This window comes from Rattus norvegicus, chromosome 14 (assembly GCF_036323735.1).
Source record: "Rattus norvegicus strain BN/NHsdMcwi chromosome 14, GRCr8, whole genome shotgun sequence".
Taxonomy (NCBI): domain Eukaryota; kingdom Metazoa; phylum Chordata; class Mammalia; order Rodentia; family Muridae; genus Rattus; species Rattus norvegicus.
Genome location: NC_086032.1, coordinates 91,125,997 through 91,142,776, shown reverse-complemented (window position 1 = coordinate 91,142,776; position 16,780 = coordinate 91,125,997). Strand labels below are relative to the sequence as shown.

The window sequence follows — 16,780 nt, the reverse complement described above, 5'->3', positions numbered from 1 at the left end:
CATATTAAACTCATTATTTTTAAAACTATTTTTATTAAAATATTTAAATATATATATATAATGAGAACTAACGAAAGATCAAAGATGCTAAAGAAACGAAACTCGGCGGAACTAATTAAATGTGTGGATGTGTACAAAAAACAGCTCCTGTTTAAAAGCATAACATTGTAAACCTAATTCTGTAAGTATAACCAAAAGCGTTAGAAACACATGTAACAATGTAGCTTAAAGGTGGTTATCTGTGCTTCTGAGCTGCTGGTTTTATTTACTTATTGACTCCACACAATTTCTAAGTCTATGTACTCATACAGTATCATCTGAAACTTCACAAGCTTTGACAGGAATGGAGAATAAAATAAGTAATCCTTTGGGCCTAGCCATACTGTCTTTGAGTCCATATTCTACATAGAAGTGCCATTAAACTGTGAATGTTCCAGGTATTGAGCCTGCCTGACTTTTTTGGTTAATGAGCCAAACTAGGACAAAAGTAATTATTCAGATTTGTGGCAGCTTTTTGTGCGGACAGCCTTGTGATGGCTCCATTCACAGCTAAAAGGTGGACATTTTACAGCCCAGCATGTACGGCAACCTGGAACGGCTTTTTTAAAAGCGTTGGGTCAGTGGAAGTGCACAGATGTCTCTAGTGTTTGGGAGGCTCCCATCTTCTCTAGCGATGGAGAAAGTGAGGGCAGACAGCATTGTGTTCAGCGACATGGCGGAAGACGGGATCTTTTCCAACATAAACATCCCTAAGAACCTGGGCGGCTCCCTTCCACTGCAGAGCCTGGGAAAACAGGCCACAGAGGAAGCTCCTTGGTGGAGACAGTGGAGCGGCCATACTGAGGGTGCACGGTGGAAGGAAACGGCAGCTTATTTTAGCTACTGGACATCTACCTTTTGTTTGTGGATCCTTTCCTCTCTGACACTTGCTGTTAAAGAAACAAATGTGGCTTTGAAAGAGATTAGATTCTTACCTATTTTTGGCCATCCCTAAAGCGTGGCGTTTTAGCGAGGCTCTCAGCGAAAATCAAAGCGAGTCGCGCAATGTCCGTTTCCCAGTGGAAAACAGCTTCCTGGTCAGCAGAAAAGGGAAGCCGAGCTTCGTGTTCCGGCACGGTTCCAGTGTGGCTGTTCGCCGCATGTTTTCTCACTTTCTCGGTGGGTTTGCCCGTCCAGCACCTCAACAAAAAATATGGGAAACTGGGGTTTTGTTATTTCTCTCAGCTACACATCTTGCCTCTTAAGTGCTTTTTAAATTTTTTTAATTATGTGTATATATCTGTATATGAGTACAGATTCCTATAGAGTCCAAAAGATGTCATCAGGTCCCCTGGAGCTGGAGGTATAGGCATTTGCTACATGGGTGTTGGAAACTGAATTCAGGTCCTCTGCAAGAATTGGACTTGTTTGTAACCACTGAGCATCTCCGGTCCCCTCGCTTCTTTATATCTATATTATTATTATTATTATTATTATTATTATTATTATTATTATATTTTAGCTACCTTGATAATCAATATTAGGAAAAGTGAGTGTGAGAACACAAATCTGGATTTAAAGCTTGCAGTGTGAAACACCCTGCTTCCTTTCTTGGAGGCCTGGTCTGTTTGGAAGCTGAACCTAGATGCTAGGTTACTGGGTTCTTACTTTTCAATCTTAAACTACTGTTTTGGACTCAGTTGTCTCTGCTCTTGGTTTGGAGTGGTTAAATGTGGTAGGAACTTCACGTTTTCAGACTTTTGATTTATGCATCAACCAAGCTCATGAAATTTTAATGACCGTGACATGCTTCCTTTTCACACCCAACAAACTGAAGAGGCAGCCTAGGAAACTCAAGGAGATATTCGAGAAGGACTTATCTGAGAAGAGGTTAGCATTTAGAACATTTAGGTAATTTACAATTCAGCAACAATAGAGTAACAATAATTTTTTTTTTTGCAATAGAATTGAATAGGAGCCTTTCAAAGAAAACATACAAAGGGACGAGAAGCAAGCACAGGAAGAGATGTTCTGTATCACTCATTAACCATGCAAATCAGTAAAGCCTCAGTATGAACTCAACACTTACTGGGAGGACTGCGATTAAAAAAAAGAAAACAAACAGGAAAGAAAGAGCAAATGCCGAAAATGTAGATAAATTGGAACTCTCTCGTGCATGTAGTGAAAATGCGAAACGGCCTAGTGTTTATGGCAATGCTTCTCAACCTGTAGGAAGTGACCCCTTTTGGGCACCAAACAACCTTTTCGCAGGGGTCACATATCAGATATTTACAGTTCATCACAGTAGCAAAACGACAGCTTCACAGTAGCAAAAACCCTGATTTTACAGCTGGAGTCACATAACTGCATTCAAGGCAGTCAGCATAAGGATGGGTGAGAACCATTATTCTATGGTGAAGGGTGAGTGAGTCAGTTACTCAAAACGTCAAAAATGGAATCTTGAAATCCTCATTTTAGTATTTAAGAGAAGTAAAAAGCAAGGAACCAAGGAAATGTTTCCACACTCAATCTACTCACTGTAGCCCATCAGTGGGAGTCACCCGATGACCCACTGGTAGATGATGGAGTAAATATACCTGTGTTGTGGATTTTTAAGTTTAAAAAACGGGAAGGATTCTGATACCTGGCTCAACATAGATGAGCATTGAGGGCACTGTGCTCATTTAAGTAAGCTAGCCACTAAAAGACAGGTACTGTGTAACACCATTTACAGAAGATGCCCCTTGGACAGAGGCAGAAAGTAAGTGGGGACTGTCACACATAGGGAGAGAGAAGGGTGGGTGGGTCTGGCAAAGTACAAAGAGTTCTGAGTAGTAACTGCTCTGCTGTTCACATAGAACCATTAGGATGGTGAACCCTATGTGAGTTTTATTTCAGTTTAAAACAATGATTTCGGCACTTTCTGGAAAAGATATAACCTAAAGTAAAATGATTTTACTTAAGCCTAGGAAATTCACATTCCAGTGAATGAACTTGCAATCGTTTTTGTCCACCTTTCTCTTTCTCTCTGTACATAGTTCCGTGTGTCAGCGGCCCTTCCATCCCTCCTTTGAGAGATGTGAGCTTGTAAAGGCTGTTATTTTCTTTCTGGATTTTTGTGCTTCCAGATTTAGCACATTCATTTTCTCTGTGTGCACATGCACCTGCACGTGTGTGCGTGTGTGTGCGTGTGTGTGTGTGTGTGTGTGTGTGTGTGTGTGTGTTGTCAAAAAGCTAGTACAACAGGAAACATGAAAGCATGTAGATGGCTACAGTGAATTAGCGGTGACAGCATAGACTGGGAGGATGTCCTGGTACATTAAAGTCTATGCTCCGTAAATGTCAGGATTTGAGTTAAATTTCTGGTACCCACATAAAAGCTGGTCACATGGCATGTAACCGCAGCACTCCTGTGGGGTTATGGGAAGTGGAGACAGGAGAATTTCCAGAAGCTAGAGGACAATCTATCCTGGAGTGTATGATAGAAAAGCCACAAAGAGACCTTGTCTTAAACAAGGCAGAAGGCTAGGATTAACATGTAAGGTTATTTTCTAGCATCTACACATGCACTGTGATATTTGCAAATCCATATTCATATATATGTGTGTGTGTTGTGTGAATTTATATATATACATACATATATATGTATATTTATATATATTTATATTTATATATATACATATATATAAATTCACACAACATCATAGATATACATATCATATACACATACATATGTGCATGTACTTACACACACACACAAAGTGACATGTTGAAGTCAAGTCTAATAGTTTGGAAGTACTTTTCTCATCCATGTATTTTACAGCTTTGGGCAGGTCATTCAAAAGGACTTAATAATCAACACTTCTCACTTCCGTTTCCATGAAGTAAAATAGCCTGTGCACATGGAGAAGAGCTTTTGTAGAGCTAATGTGTTTATTAATAAGACATGTAAGAGTGTTTAAATATTAGAAAGCATTCTCGCATATGTAAGTCTCACGTAGATAAATACTTTATGCCAACATCTTACCCTGGAAATCATTTGGAGACCTTCTAAACAATTCTAGACTTGTGGACCCACTACAGACCTCCCCCAGCTTGTTTGATCTGAATAGAACGTAGAAACTAGGATGTGTGGTAGCATCCTTAGTACAGCTGCTAAACCAGACTAGCAAAAGGGAACAAAAATGTTAAGCACGAAAGCCACATCAGTGCAACGAAGGGAGGAGTGAGTGAAGGAGGAGAAATGATAATTTGACGCTTGATTTCACACACACTCAAAATGACACTGTTAGCCGATTAAAGCTGTCATTAAAAGGAAGTGATTGTCAGATCAGTTTAGAATGCAGCATGGGGAACATGTTTTAAGTAAGAAGATGCAATTAGAAGTAAAACAGAGAAGTCACAGACACGGAGTGAAAGACGACTAACAAAGTTTGTGGCTAGCAGAGAAATAAGCTTTAAGAGAGAACGGTCAAGGGTGAGGGTGGACAGGGCTGCCTCTGGAAATTCCACACTTCACAGCTCAAGCACTCACTGTTTGGTCAGAATGCCAGCAGGAAAACAGCTCTTCCAGAAGTTTCTCCCGGGTTTAAGGCTGACAGATAAAATTGTAAAGAAAGCTGGCAGCCCGCCAAATGCTTATGTTTATGAAGTTGGATGTGGGCCAGGGACAGTCACATGAGCTGTTCTTTGCCAGCTTTAGTGAACGTCTGGTGGCTGAAAGGATTCTGTATTCATTCCTGGATTATGCATGCTTTCTTAAGCAGACCCCAGAAAACGGAGAACTGTCCCTAGAAATATGTTGACATTAAGATAGGGAAGCTTTTCCAGAGAATCTTAAAATTATCTCTTTCCCATGTTCCAGATATCATTAGAAACAAAGTAGAGATCAGAGGTCAGGACTTGGGAGAATCAGGATTCCACATATTTTATGGGCATAAGGTGATCTCATTCTATGTTGTACAATCAGAGAGGAAAATGGTTCTCTATTACGGTGATAAATCACCATATCCAAGATGACCCATAAAGGAAGGCATTGAATTTGGGTCATGTGATTTCAGGCGTTAGACCCTATGAGGGAGAAGCAAAGGCACGGGGCAGGAACAGCTGAGATCCATGGATCTACAAGTAAGAAGTGGAGGAAGAGCAAGCCTAGCCTGGGAATGAGCCATCCTTTGAAACTTCTGTCACCATCCCTGCTGACACACTTCACTCCAGCAAGATTACTCTTCCTAATCAGTCCCAAGCGGGTCTGCCAGACTGGGACGAGCGTTCACATATATGAGCCTAAGGAGGACATTTTCCTCCAAAGCCCCGCACTGGGTCTTGGTAATTAGCCATGGCTGCCATGAAATCATGAGGACGTGTACTTTTTCATGTCCGGAAGACACTGTTCCCAGGAGTCCTTCCTAACATCCAGCTCTCTCAATGTCTCTACCCATTCTGCTCCTGACTAGAGGGACATGGGTTGTTCCTTCAGAGCCCTGCTGCTGTGGCTTTCCTGTCGTGATGGGCTGTACCCTGAGAGAATTGAATCCTGGCTTCCCTTCAGTTGCTTTTGCCAGAATAATTATCATAGCAACTGGAAACTGAGGAAATTAGTTAGAATCATTGTTTTCCTCATCATCTGTCTTAATGTCTTTTGGGTCATAGTGATTTTTGATCGTTGTAACCTTAGACATAATGCACTTATTATTTGCCTGTGTAAATCTTAGGGGAGCTATGGAGAGGAAGAAAAGAAGGTAGGAAGGAAGGAAGGAAGGGAGGGAGGGAAAGGAAGGGAGGGAGGGAGGGAGGGAGGAGGAAGGGAGAAGAGGAAGGAGGGAGGGTGGGAGGAAGAAAGGTAGGAAGGGAGAAAAGAAGGGAGTAATGAAGAGGAGGGAGGGAGGTAGGAAGGGAGAGAGAGAGAGAGAGAGAGAGAGAGAGAGAGAGAGAGAATGAATATGAGAATATGTTTGAGCATTTTTTTCCATGTCATGTAAGAAAATTCTTAGTGGATAATCTTAGTGTTAGGTTTTAGGGAGCAGAGAGAGGGCAATAAAGGAAGACTTAGACTGGGGGACTGAGGCAAATCCTTTAGACAAGAAAGTTATTAATGCTATAGGTAGGGTTTGATGCAGAGTTTCACCTCTATAACTTTTAGACAAAGCAAAGTGTCTTCTAAGGTTTTTGTAGGATGAAGAGATCTTACATTTCTGGGAAATGTAAGTGTAAGTGTGTAACCTATGTTATGAACAAAGGACATAGAACATGTACGACTTGATGGGCTTCACTCTTTTCATAGGTAGGGGAATGAAGCATGGTGAATGTTTACCCATAGTACGTGACGGTATTCATGTTGTCTCTGACATCAGCCTTGCTTGTCTCCCTTTTCATGGGCCAGGTGCCTACAAGGTCTGGGTCTATCATCTAACACTTGGTCTATTATCATAACAGTCTATAAAGTGTGCCTCATGTTTTTCTTTCCTGAATTACCAAGGACTGTGATAATAGATCGGGTTTTCCCTGTCAGCATGCCTACACCCACCTATGAAGATGGTTAAAAAATAACTATTCCCAGCATGGTTGTACCGGTTTGCCCTTCCACCAGCACTTTAGGAGTGGTCTCCTTGCTCCACATCCTTACCAGCGTGTGTTGTTGCTTGAGGTTTTATCTTAACTATTGTGATGGGTGTAAGGTAGCAGAATCTGGGTTGTTTTGATGCATTTCCCTGTGACTAAGGACATTGAACATTCCTTTAAGTGCTTCTCACCCGTTTTAGATTCCCCTGCCGAGAATTCTGTTTAGTTCTGTACCCCATTTTTTTTTAAATTTGGTTATTTGGTTTGTTGAGGTCTGACTTGTTGAGTTCTTTATGTAGTTTGGATATTAGCCTTCTGTCAGATGTAGGATTAGCGAAGATCTTTTCCCAATCTCTAGGCTGCTGTTTTGTCCTACCTTTCAGAAGTTTTTTCAGTTTCATGAGGTCCCATTTGACAGTTGTTGATATTAGAGCCTAAGCCATTGGCGTTCTGTTCAGGAAGTTGTCTCCTGTACCAATGGGCTCCAGTGTATTCCCCGCTTTCGGTTTTATTAGATTTAGTGTATCTGGTTTTACATCGAGGTCTTCAATTTACTTGGACTTGAGTTTTGTGCAGGGTGATAGATGTGGATCTATTTGCATTCTTCTACATGCTGACATCCAGTTAGACCAGCCCCAGTTGTTGAAGATGCTTTCTTTTCTTCTATTGTATGGTTTTGGCTTCTTTGTCAAAAATAAAGTGTCCTTAGGTGTGTGGGTTTATTTCAGGGTCTTTTGATTAGATTCCACTGACCAACTTGTCTGTCTCTATACCAATACCCTACAGTTTTTATCACTGTTGCTCTGTAGTGCAGCTTTGAAGTCGGAGATGGTGATGCTTCCAGAAGTTCTTTTATTGGACAGGATTATTTTTAACAATCTTGTTTTTTTTTTTCTTTTCCATGTGAAGTTGAATATTGTTCTTTTAAGGTCCTTAAGGGATGGTGTTGGAATTTTGATGGGAATTGCATTGAACCTATAGATTGCTCTTAGCACATATGTAGCAGATAGGTAGTAGTCCCTGAGTCTGTGGCCTCCCTGTGGGTCTTGTTTCCCTAACCAGTCTGCCTTGTCTAGCCTCAGTGGGAGAGGAGGTACCTAGTACTATAGTGCCTTGATGTACCAGGGTGGGTTGGCACCCAGAGAGGATCTCTCCCCTGTCTCAGGTGGACGGAGAGGGAGACTGGGGGATAGGTTGTGTGAGGGAGATTGGGATGGGGAGGGGGAATTACAATCATAAGGATTTAAAGTAAATAAATAAATTGTTTAATGGTGCAAAAAGGAAGTATGATACAGACAGCCAAGGGAGCCCTGTATTGACCGATTGCACAAGTGTTCCTTGAGATTCTTTCCAGTCTTTCGGAGGAACCCACAAATAAAGCACAGTTCCCAAACCCTTTACAGAGCCTAGAGTTTGCGTGAAGAAAGCGCAGTCAGTTTACCTCCATTTAATAGTAACGTATTATATAACTTTTAGTTTCTACACACTTTGGGGATAGGCAGATAATGTGTGCTTTGTTCAGGACTTCTTAGTTTAGGTACAGATTTATCAGTTAAATTAGAAATCATCCTTAATCCGTTTCCTAGATGGGAACTTTTGGAATTTTATTTCCATCTGGCATGCTTGTGCACACAGATGTTTGTAGTTACTTTAATGACATACTGTCCTTAGGAGATGCAACATGCATTCATTTACACATATGCACATATAAACCCCACACACACACAAAACATGCACACACACGCACACACCTACCTAGGCACCTCAAAAAAGGAAGCCAGTGCATACCAAACTGATTTTTACTGGTATCCAACATGGTAGATCAATGGATTTTTCTTTGTGTTACTAACAGGAGTAGGGGTAAAGGGTTATTACAAGGGATAGGAATGACTCAAAAGCAGGGCTATCATTATAGTGTCCATCGAAGCACATGTGATAGCTTATGAAAGTTACAATCCTAGAACCAGCTCTCAGGACTGCTTGCAGGCAACTGCAGCCTGAGAATCTCTTCCTCTGCAGTTCCCCTGGTGAGTCTCCTCCCGGGTAGTTGTTTAATCTTTTATATTCTGCCGTAATGGACCCTCTCCAATCCTTCAAATGTCTCGTGTTTCAGACACAGACCTTTATATACCTGCTGAGTTTCATAAGCCTCCCCTTCTTTCCTAGAGGGACTATTTTAATTTGAAGGAAATTGCGATATGTAGCGACAGCACAAAAAATAAAATGTAGGCTTATTCTCTGAGAGGAAGAATGAACTCTCTTTCCGACGCCACAAGGATGACTACATTGCAGAATCCTCTGCTATGCATCACTGACAACTAGGGCGAATGCCATGTTTTTGCTGTGACTCACCCTGCCAGGCGAGAGGCTCCCACATTAAAAATCAAGATGATATGTTTTTGCCCATTCTTCATCCTGCCTCACCACCCCCGGGGGAGTGGAGCAGGGACAAAAACCAAAACACAATAGTTTTTCAGTTTGGCTCCTACCCACCAATTATCACTGATAGAGGTGTTCTGGAAAGCACAGCCCCCTTGTCCTCACCTTGATGGCTCAGCAGAACCAGCAAGTTCTGAGGAAAAGTCCACTCCAGAAAACTACAGCCTCCATAAGTATTATAAATAACCACGAACAACAATCTTCAAAGAATTCTTCTTTCCTTATTGTATCCTTTGACTCAACATATTAAGACTTTGAAGTTCGCTTTATTTTTCCCACTTCTATCTTCCCTTCCTTCCCTGGAGTAATTACCTGTCTCGGTTCTTGCATAACCTCTGCCTATGCTCACAACACCCAGACGTGCCGTCTTTGCTCACAGTCTTTGAACAGCTTTCTAGGGACACAGCAGCCCAGCCCAACAGCTTAGGGTGTCCCCAAGTCAAGCCCCTGTTCTAGCTGACCCCAGTCCTGATGCACAGCATTTTACCTCTGAGGTCTCCTGGGAGCGTTCTCTCAACACTTTGTGTGGCTTTTTGTATGCTACTTCAGTGTGAAAGTGAGGACGACACCTCGGGTTCCTGCCATGTTCTAGGCCACTCACTCGCATACCCACCTCGTGCTGCCATGACAGAAGCAGGTGTCCCACCTCCCTCATCTGGATCCTTGTTTGCTGAGCCATCCCGTCTCCTAGGAGACTGCTGCTTCCCTGTGCCAATTCTTCATTGTCTTCCTCCAAACCTCTTGGTCCCTCCCAGCAGCATAGAACCATGCGTATCAGTTCACTCAGTCAGTATTCCCTAATGTTGTGCTAGCAAGTCCCATATTGTGTATGGAGGAAACACAGGTAACTGAAGATATCCTATGTCCTTTGAGGTTTTTGCTCATCACCCTGACTGGTCAGGACCACAATTCCCAGGACCTTGAGTCCTGCCCTACTTGATCTTGTCCCATTCTCAGTGTCTGTTTGAACTTTCACATATAGTAAGCACAAAGTCATGGATTAAATGTATCCATCCGAAAAGTAGCATTGCTTTAGTAAGAACACTCATTCAGCCAGTACTTTGTGAGCATCCTGCACAGGGTGGGACGTGTTCCAGGGCAGTGGGTTGGCCACAGACGCCTCCCTTCTGACACAGAATGGGAGACCTGTAGATTGGCTGAATGCATGCTACGCTGCCACTTTCTCACTTGGTCAAACTAAGGCACCGCCCTGCGTGGAGGAGAGCAGGCTGTCGGGCTACACCCTTCCTCAAATCCTCCAACAGCTTTCTGAGATCCCCCAGCTTTTTGACACAGTGGACATTGCAGCCACACTTCTTGGGGTCTGTGTGATGATTAAACACAACAGTGACTAACAGGGAAGTCTTGAGCACAGACTTGGTACATGGCAGGAGTTCGGTAAGGAGCACTTGGGTCTACGATTCTTTCTCAGTCAAGATGGATAATGTGGCCTTGCTCTGTCTTCCAGCCCCTCTTTTCTTACCTATAAAATACGTCTACATGTCTGGTTCAGACACTTAGGCTGGCTTCTTTCGTGACATTTAGCTGGCTCCCCACTTATTTAACATGCACATAGATAGCATTTTTCTAACAGCCTTTGCAGCCAGAGACCTTTCTGAGTACTCATTAATTCTCTGTGGGGTGAGTGCTGTCATGATCCCACTTAAAATGAGGAAACGAAGACACATAGAAATAGGTCACAGCCCAGGCAGACCGCTTCCAACCTTGTTTGTCTTTTAGAGCAATTTTCTCTTTCTAAATGCACTTTATAATGATACCACTTTTTCCTTACAGCTCCCTTCTAGTCTCTTCAGAGTCCCTTTCCTCCAAACTCTTTCCATGTCTTCCCATTCTCACCCTCAAATCGATAGGCTCTTTTCAAAATTAGTATTAAATGTAATTATGTATGAATATGCACTGTATAAATACAACCTTTTGAGACTGGTGTGTGTGTGTGTGTGTGTGTGTCTGTGTCTGTGTGTGTGTGTCTGTGTGTGTGTGTGTGTCTGTGTGTGTGTGTCTGTGTGTGTCCGTGTGTGTGTGTCTCTCTGTGTCTGTACTGTGTGTGTGTGTGTCTCTGTGTGTGTGTCTGTGTGTGTCCATGTGTGTGTGTCTCTCTGTGTCTGTATTGTGTGTGTGTCTATGTGTGTGTGTCTGTATGTGTCTGTGTGTGTCTGTGTGTGTGTGTGTCTGTGTGTGTGTGTCTGTGTGTGTCCGTGTGTGTGTGTCTCTCTGTGTCTGTACTGTGTGTGTGTCTCTGTGTGTGTGTCTGTGTGTGTGTGTGTGTCTGTGTGTGTGTGTGTGTCTGTGTGTGTCCGTGTGTGTGTGTCTCTCTGTGTCTGTACTGTGTGTGTGTGTGTCTCTGTGTGTGTGTCTGTGTGTGTCCGTGTGTGTGTGTCTCTCTGTGTCTGTATTGTGTGTGTGTCTGTGTGTGTGTGTCTGTATGTGTGTCCATGTGTGTGTGTCTCTCTGTGTCTGTATTGTGTGTGTCTGTGACTCTGTGTGTGTGTGTGTGTGTGTGTGTGTGTGTGTGTGACGACTTTGTATTTCATAACAAGCTCGATACTTGTCCCCAGGAAAGATTAACTCTCCTCCCTGAGCCATCATTAGTTGCTTGTAGTCCTTGTGTAGGGAACCAGAGAGATCTCTTCACTTCCACGTAAGCATATCTATTGATGCTGCACTTGTTCTGTTCTTCTTTGCACAGCCGTTGCTAGGAGACTGTTTTGCAGCCGACTCTGTCCCTCTTCTGTGATGTTCCGTTCCCTGAAGTGTGGATGCAGCAGCTGTAGTATAGATACACCCATTGGGGCTCTCATGGACTGGAGATAGAAAAGAGGGGAGGGAGAGCAAGACCCTGACTTTCGGGGTAGGGGATACTAAAAGTGGAGGAGGGACAAAAGGCTTCTAGATGCTGTGTGTGTGTGTGTGTGTGTGTGTGTATGAGAGAGATGGAGATGGAGACAGATTCTGGGGTTGCAGATCTTAGAGAAAGGAAGGAGTTATGCCCCCTGGGCTGGCAGTGCTCCCCACAAGAACCATAGATTACCAACACCCTTAGGGCCGTTTACAAAAAAATCCTCTTTTTAAGTTGAAACTATTTTCTTTCATGTTGTAGTAAAAATATAAAAAATAATAAAAAGTAAGGTTGTCTTTTATCCCACTAGGTCCGGCACCCCAGTGCCCCAAGATGTCTGCTGGATTTCTTGCCAGGAGCACACATTCCAATTCCATGTCGGCCCAGACCTGCCTCCCCACACTCCATTACACTTAAATCTACACAGGAAAGGCCACACCACACAATAACCTTTGGTCCAATTGGTAAGATATAATTGCCCACCTAAACATACAAAGCCCAGTACCATGCATCCCTCAAGAACATTAATAACAACCTGTAAATACACAGAGCGGAATCTTAACGTCACCTGCCATGGCTTCTCTCTCTCTCTCTCCCTCCTGTCTCTTCCTCCTCTCTGTTCTTATCTCCTCCTCTTCCTTCAAACTTCTCTCCTGCCCATCCTTCCTTCTCCTCCAATGACAGGCCTCCTTCTATCCTGTACCTGCCCCTCACCTGTACTTTACAAATTCAATGGGGAGAAAGTTCTGGTGAAGTCACCTGAGTCCTGAGTACCTGACTAGGCAGCTGTCCTTGGGGCAGTGGAATTAGCATCAAAATACAGATAACTCCAGGGCAAACCACAACACTTCCATACATTATATTCTTTTTTTTTCTTTTCTTTTTTTCCGGAGCTGGGGACTGAACCCAGGACCTTGTGCTTGCTAGGCAAGTGCTCTACCACTGAGCTAAATCCCCAACCCCTCATTATATTCTTATCATAATTTCCCTTCCCTCAATTCCTACCAGATCGTCTATAACTCCTGACTTGTTCAACTCCACATCTTCTCATCTCTCTCTTTAGAAAACAACAAATAAAAACAGAATTTAAATAAATAGCAACACACACACACACACACACACACACATACACACACACAGACACACACACACAAAACCAAAACCTAGAAATACAAAACCAGAAACTGTAACATACAAGCAAAAGACAATTAAAACAAAACAAAACATTGACTGGTGAAGACACCACATACTTAGGACCCAGGACTTGGATGATTTGAGCTCAGTTTAACCTGCTCACCTCTTTCCTGTGGTCTTGCTTCCGTGGTATCAGAAAATGTTCTGCAGCCCGCTAAGGGAAGGAAGTAACCAATAACCCTCTCCTATTGTGGTACCTGTGAATTACAAAATGCCTGAAATGTCAGGACAGCCATAAACGGCAACAAATGGCTGTCACATATCGATGGTAACCAACAGCTATCTAGTTGGACTTACAGCCCACTCAGTGGGAAAGGAATTACGTCTGGGACCAGACACCTAGCCAACTCTCAAGAGCTAGTGAGGCTGTGGATGTTAGAAGACCATCCATTGTTGGCATTTTACTAGAGCAGTATAATTCCTCATCTAGATTCTAACTTTTATTCTTATACCTACTGATAAGTATAGCTATCACCCCCTCATCAAAGAAGCCTTTCTGTACAGCAAATGGAGTCCAGTATAGAAAGCAATGGGTTACACCTTGTTTTCCTATAGAATAGCATTTTCAGTATGTTTAAGCACAGGTAACCGAAATAGAGACGAATGCTGGCCTCTGAGAACCCTGTGTTCCCTGAGGAATCCCGACATAATTAAGGCAGTGCAGATCTGATGCTTTGGGGCCTCTGGAGGTCCAGGTCCCAACCAGGCTGGCTGCGCTTGGTTACTAAAGAGCCAGGATTGAGATTAAGCAGTCAGTATCAACTGTCCCAAGAGGGCTCTGGGCTCTGTGTTTCCTGTACTCCTATCTGGTCCTCACAGGGACCAGGGGAGGCAGGTATTGTTTCTGTCCTAATTTTAAAAGAGGTTTCTTGTGTGTGGCTTATTCAATGTTGTTTGGCCAGTAGATACAGACCTCTCATCTCTGGTCAGTCTGGGTTACCTTGATGCCAAGCACCCGCCTCCTCTCAGGCTTTCCTTGGCTCTTCTGGCTTGTGATATTTGTGGACATAATCTTAGGGATAGAAGAATATTTAAAGGAAATCATATATAATAGTCATCTTGTAAGTGTGTGAACACAGCGCTCTTCTACACACACTAATGGTAATCATTCATATTGTATTATATATATATATGTAAATGTATATGTATATATACACATATATATATATTTTTTTTTGGTTCTTTTTTTCGGAGCTGGGGACCGAACCCAGGGCCTTGTGCTTCCTAGGCAAGCACTCTACCACTGAGCTAAATCCCCAACCCCACATATATATTTAAATGCCATTCTCATTCAAACCACCTATTTAGGGATGAAAGCCACAGAAGACAACACATGTGCCTTTAATTACTTTGCATAAAGTTTCTATAGCATGCCATACCCTAGCCAAGTGTGTGTGGGGGTCAGAGTGGGGGTCAAGGTGAGAAGTCTGAAGCTACATGTCTCATAGTGAGAACCCATATTTATCATCTTTTAATTAACATCTATGCTCCTGAAATGCTTTCTGACCTTGAGTCCGGTACCACATATAATTGACACAATGAGATGAAGAAGCTAAGTAACTAAAGAGGCCCACGGGAGCAGGAGCTTTCTAAGACTGAGAAGCCCAAGGCTCAGCCAAGACTTTGAGATCAAATGCACTTAGACCACAGACATTGTTTTCTCATGATTCTGAAGGCTACGACGTCTGAGGGGCTGCAGACTTAGAATCTGATGAGGGACCTTCTGGTTTTGTGGACATCTGTCTTCTTGCTGTGTCCTTACCCGGTACATTATCTAGAGAGCATTCTGGGACTGGAAGCTTTATAAAGGGCACTGATGCAGGCACTGTGACCTCTAAAGTCCCCATCTCATGCCAGCCTCATACCATCACATTGGATGGAGCTGAGGTTTTCAACATAATGAACTGGTGGGGAAGATGCAAAGCATTCGACGTATGAAAAGGTGCAGTTCCTGGTTCCAGAGAGGCCAGGAGCATGCTCCACAGAACAATTAGAGCTGGGGTTTGGGTTGTGCATTCCTCAAAGAGTGCCCTAGTGAGATGATTAGATTTTTAAGTGTCTCTAAACCAAAAAATTCAAACACAAAGTGGTTTATATAATATCCAGCCACGTGGAACATTAAGAACTCTGGTGTCTCATGGTCTCTTGCCACATCATGGGATGACAGATTTCCATTCACGATGCAGCTGCTTGCTCTGAACCATTCACCCCCGAGAGGCCAAGATAAAGACACAGTGTAAGACACCCTGTTTTGTGCCCTTTAGAGACTGAAGAACCACTACTTAGCTGTAGAAAAGCCAAGTTATCGTCCATAAGCTTCACCTTCCCTTTCTGGAAATTAAAATGTCAGGCTGGGGAGATGGCTCAGCAGGTAAAATACTGTGACCCAAGCCTGATGACCTGAATTTGTGCCCCAGAACTTATTTAAAAGGTAGAGAGAAAAACAACTCTACTATACGTGCCCTTTACTCTTTACAGGTGTGTTCCACGGCGCGCACACATGCCTCTCTACATGTCTTATACCCGTTACACACACAACAGTGTTAAATATTTTTAAGTTAGAATAACAACCTTTTCAGAGAGTGTCTCGAGGTGGTCCTATGAGATACACTTGACAACTTCAATAAATGTCTAATAAATGTTTGCCATTGTTCATGTTTTCTTGAAATCTATAAACCTTTCTACTGAAAGTCCTTGAGCATGTTAAACCTCTAAAAGCTTCAGGAAAATTATTTCGCCCATTAGGACGTATCTTTATTATTGGAGGGCCTCAGACCTTGCCAAATCCTTTTCAAATACAGTGCCTTAATTAGCTTGGTACAAGTGGCCTGGGACTGGAAGGCACCTGCTGTTCCACAAGTGGGTATGATGGGCTCTGCAGAAGCATTTCAGCGGTGGCGTGAGGCAGCTTTGGCAGAGGCTCCAGACTTTAATGCTTCTCCGAATCTGAAATTAGGAGGGAGCAGGAACTATCTTTCAGCAGGTGAAATTGCTTTTCCAAATTAGGTACGCCTGAGTTGTTTTCTTGCTCCCCTCTCCTAATTAATTCTAACTTGTTGTGGATGTGCAGCAGAATTCTAGAACATGTCACTATGCAGACATCACTGGGACCATAGAGACCTTCTGTTTACCAGAATGAATTACAGGGAAAAAAACATCTATGCCTCAAATAGGGCCCCCAAATCACATTTCAGGGCAGCATTTCCATCCAGCCTAGGAGACTGTATACACATTATGGAATTAATTACCTTTCCTCCACTCTCCTTAAACATGTTGAGGTTGGAGAGCCTGCACATCATTGGATCTGTTGTAGATTCAGTCACAGAGCAATGACTCAGCAGCGTCTCCCTGGTTAGCTGAAGACCTGAGTAAAGTGAGCAGAGTCTCACAGTGTTGGACAAAGTGGTTGAGAAGCCGGACGTGGTTGCTCATCTGTAGCCTCCAAGTCCTCTGGAAGTTGATGCAGGAGGTTAACAACAGTGGATTCACACTTCCAACTTCCCCAGTCACCTTGAGGAACATGGCGCACACACAGACGAGTAGATGCAAACTATAAATAAATCTTTGTAACACGGTACAAAATGGAGGCATACACACCCTATACAGATCCCTCAAACTTTTCTATCCTGGATAGCTCTACTTCATAACCACATCGGCTCTTCTTCCTTCCATATCCCCTCGACCCCCAGCAACCACTACTCCACTCTCTGAGTTTTGGCTGTTAGATGTCTCATGTAAACGGACTCATGC

General features: G+C 43.1%; 1 protein-coding gene and 1 long non-coding RNA gene across 20 annotated transcripts in view; one reads left to right on the top strand and one right to left on the bottom strand.

Annotated features, from left to right (window-relative positions):
• The window catches only part of LOC102553003 (uncharacterized), a 63,037-nt gene extending 61,635 nt beyond the window's left edge, over window positions 1–1,402 (bottom strand). Inside the window, exon 1 of the long non-coding RNA XR_005493423.2 lies at window positions 975–1,402. This is a non-coding gene — a long non-coding RNA (uncharacterized LOC102553003). The remainder of the gene's footprint in view (window positions 1–974) is intronic.
• The window catches only part of Cobl (cordon-bleu WH2 repeat protein), a 232,552-nt gene that overhangs the window by 131,496 nt on the left and 84,276 nt on the right, over window positions 1–16,780 (top strand). The window lies entirely within an intron of this gene.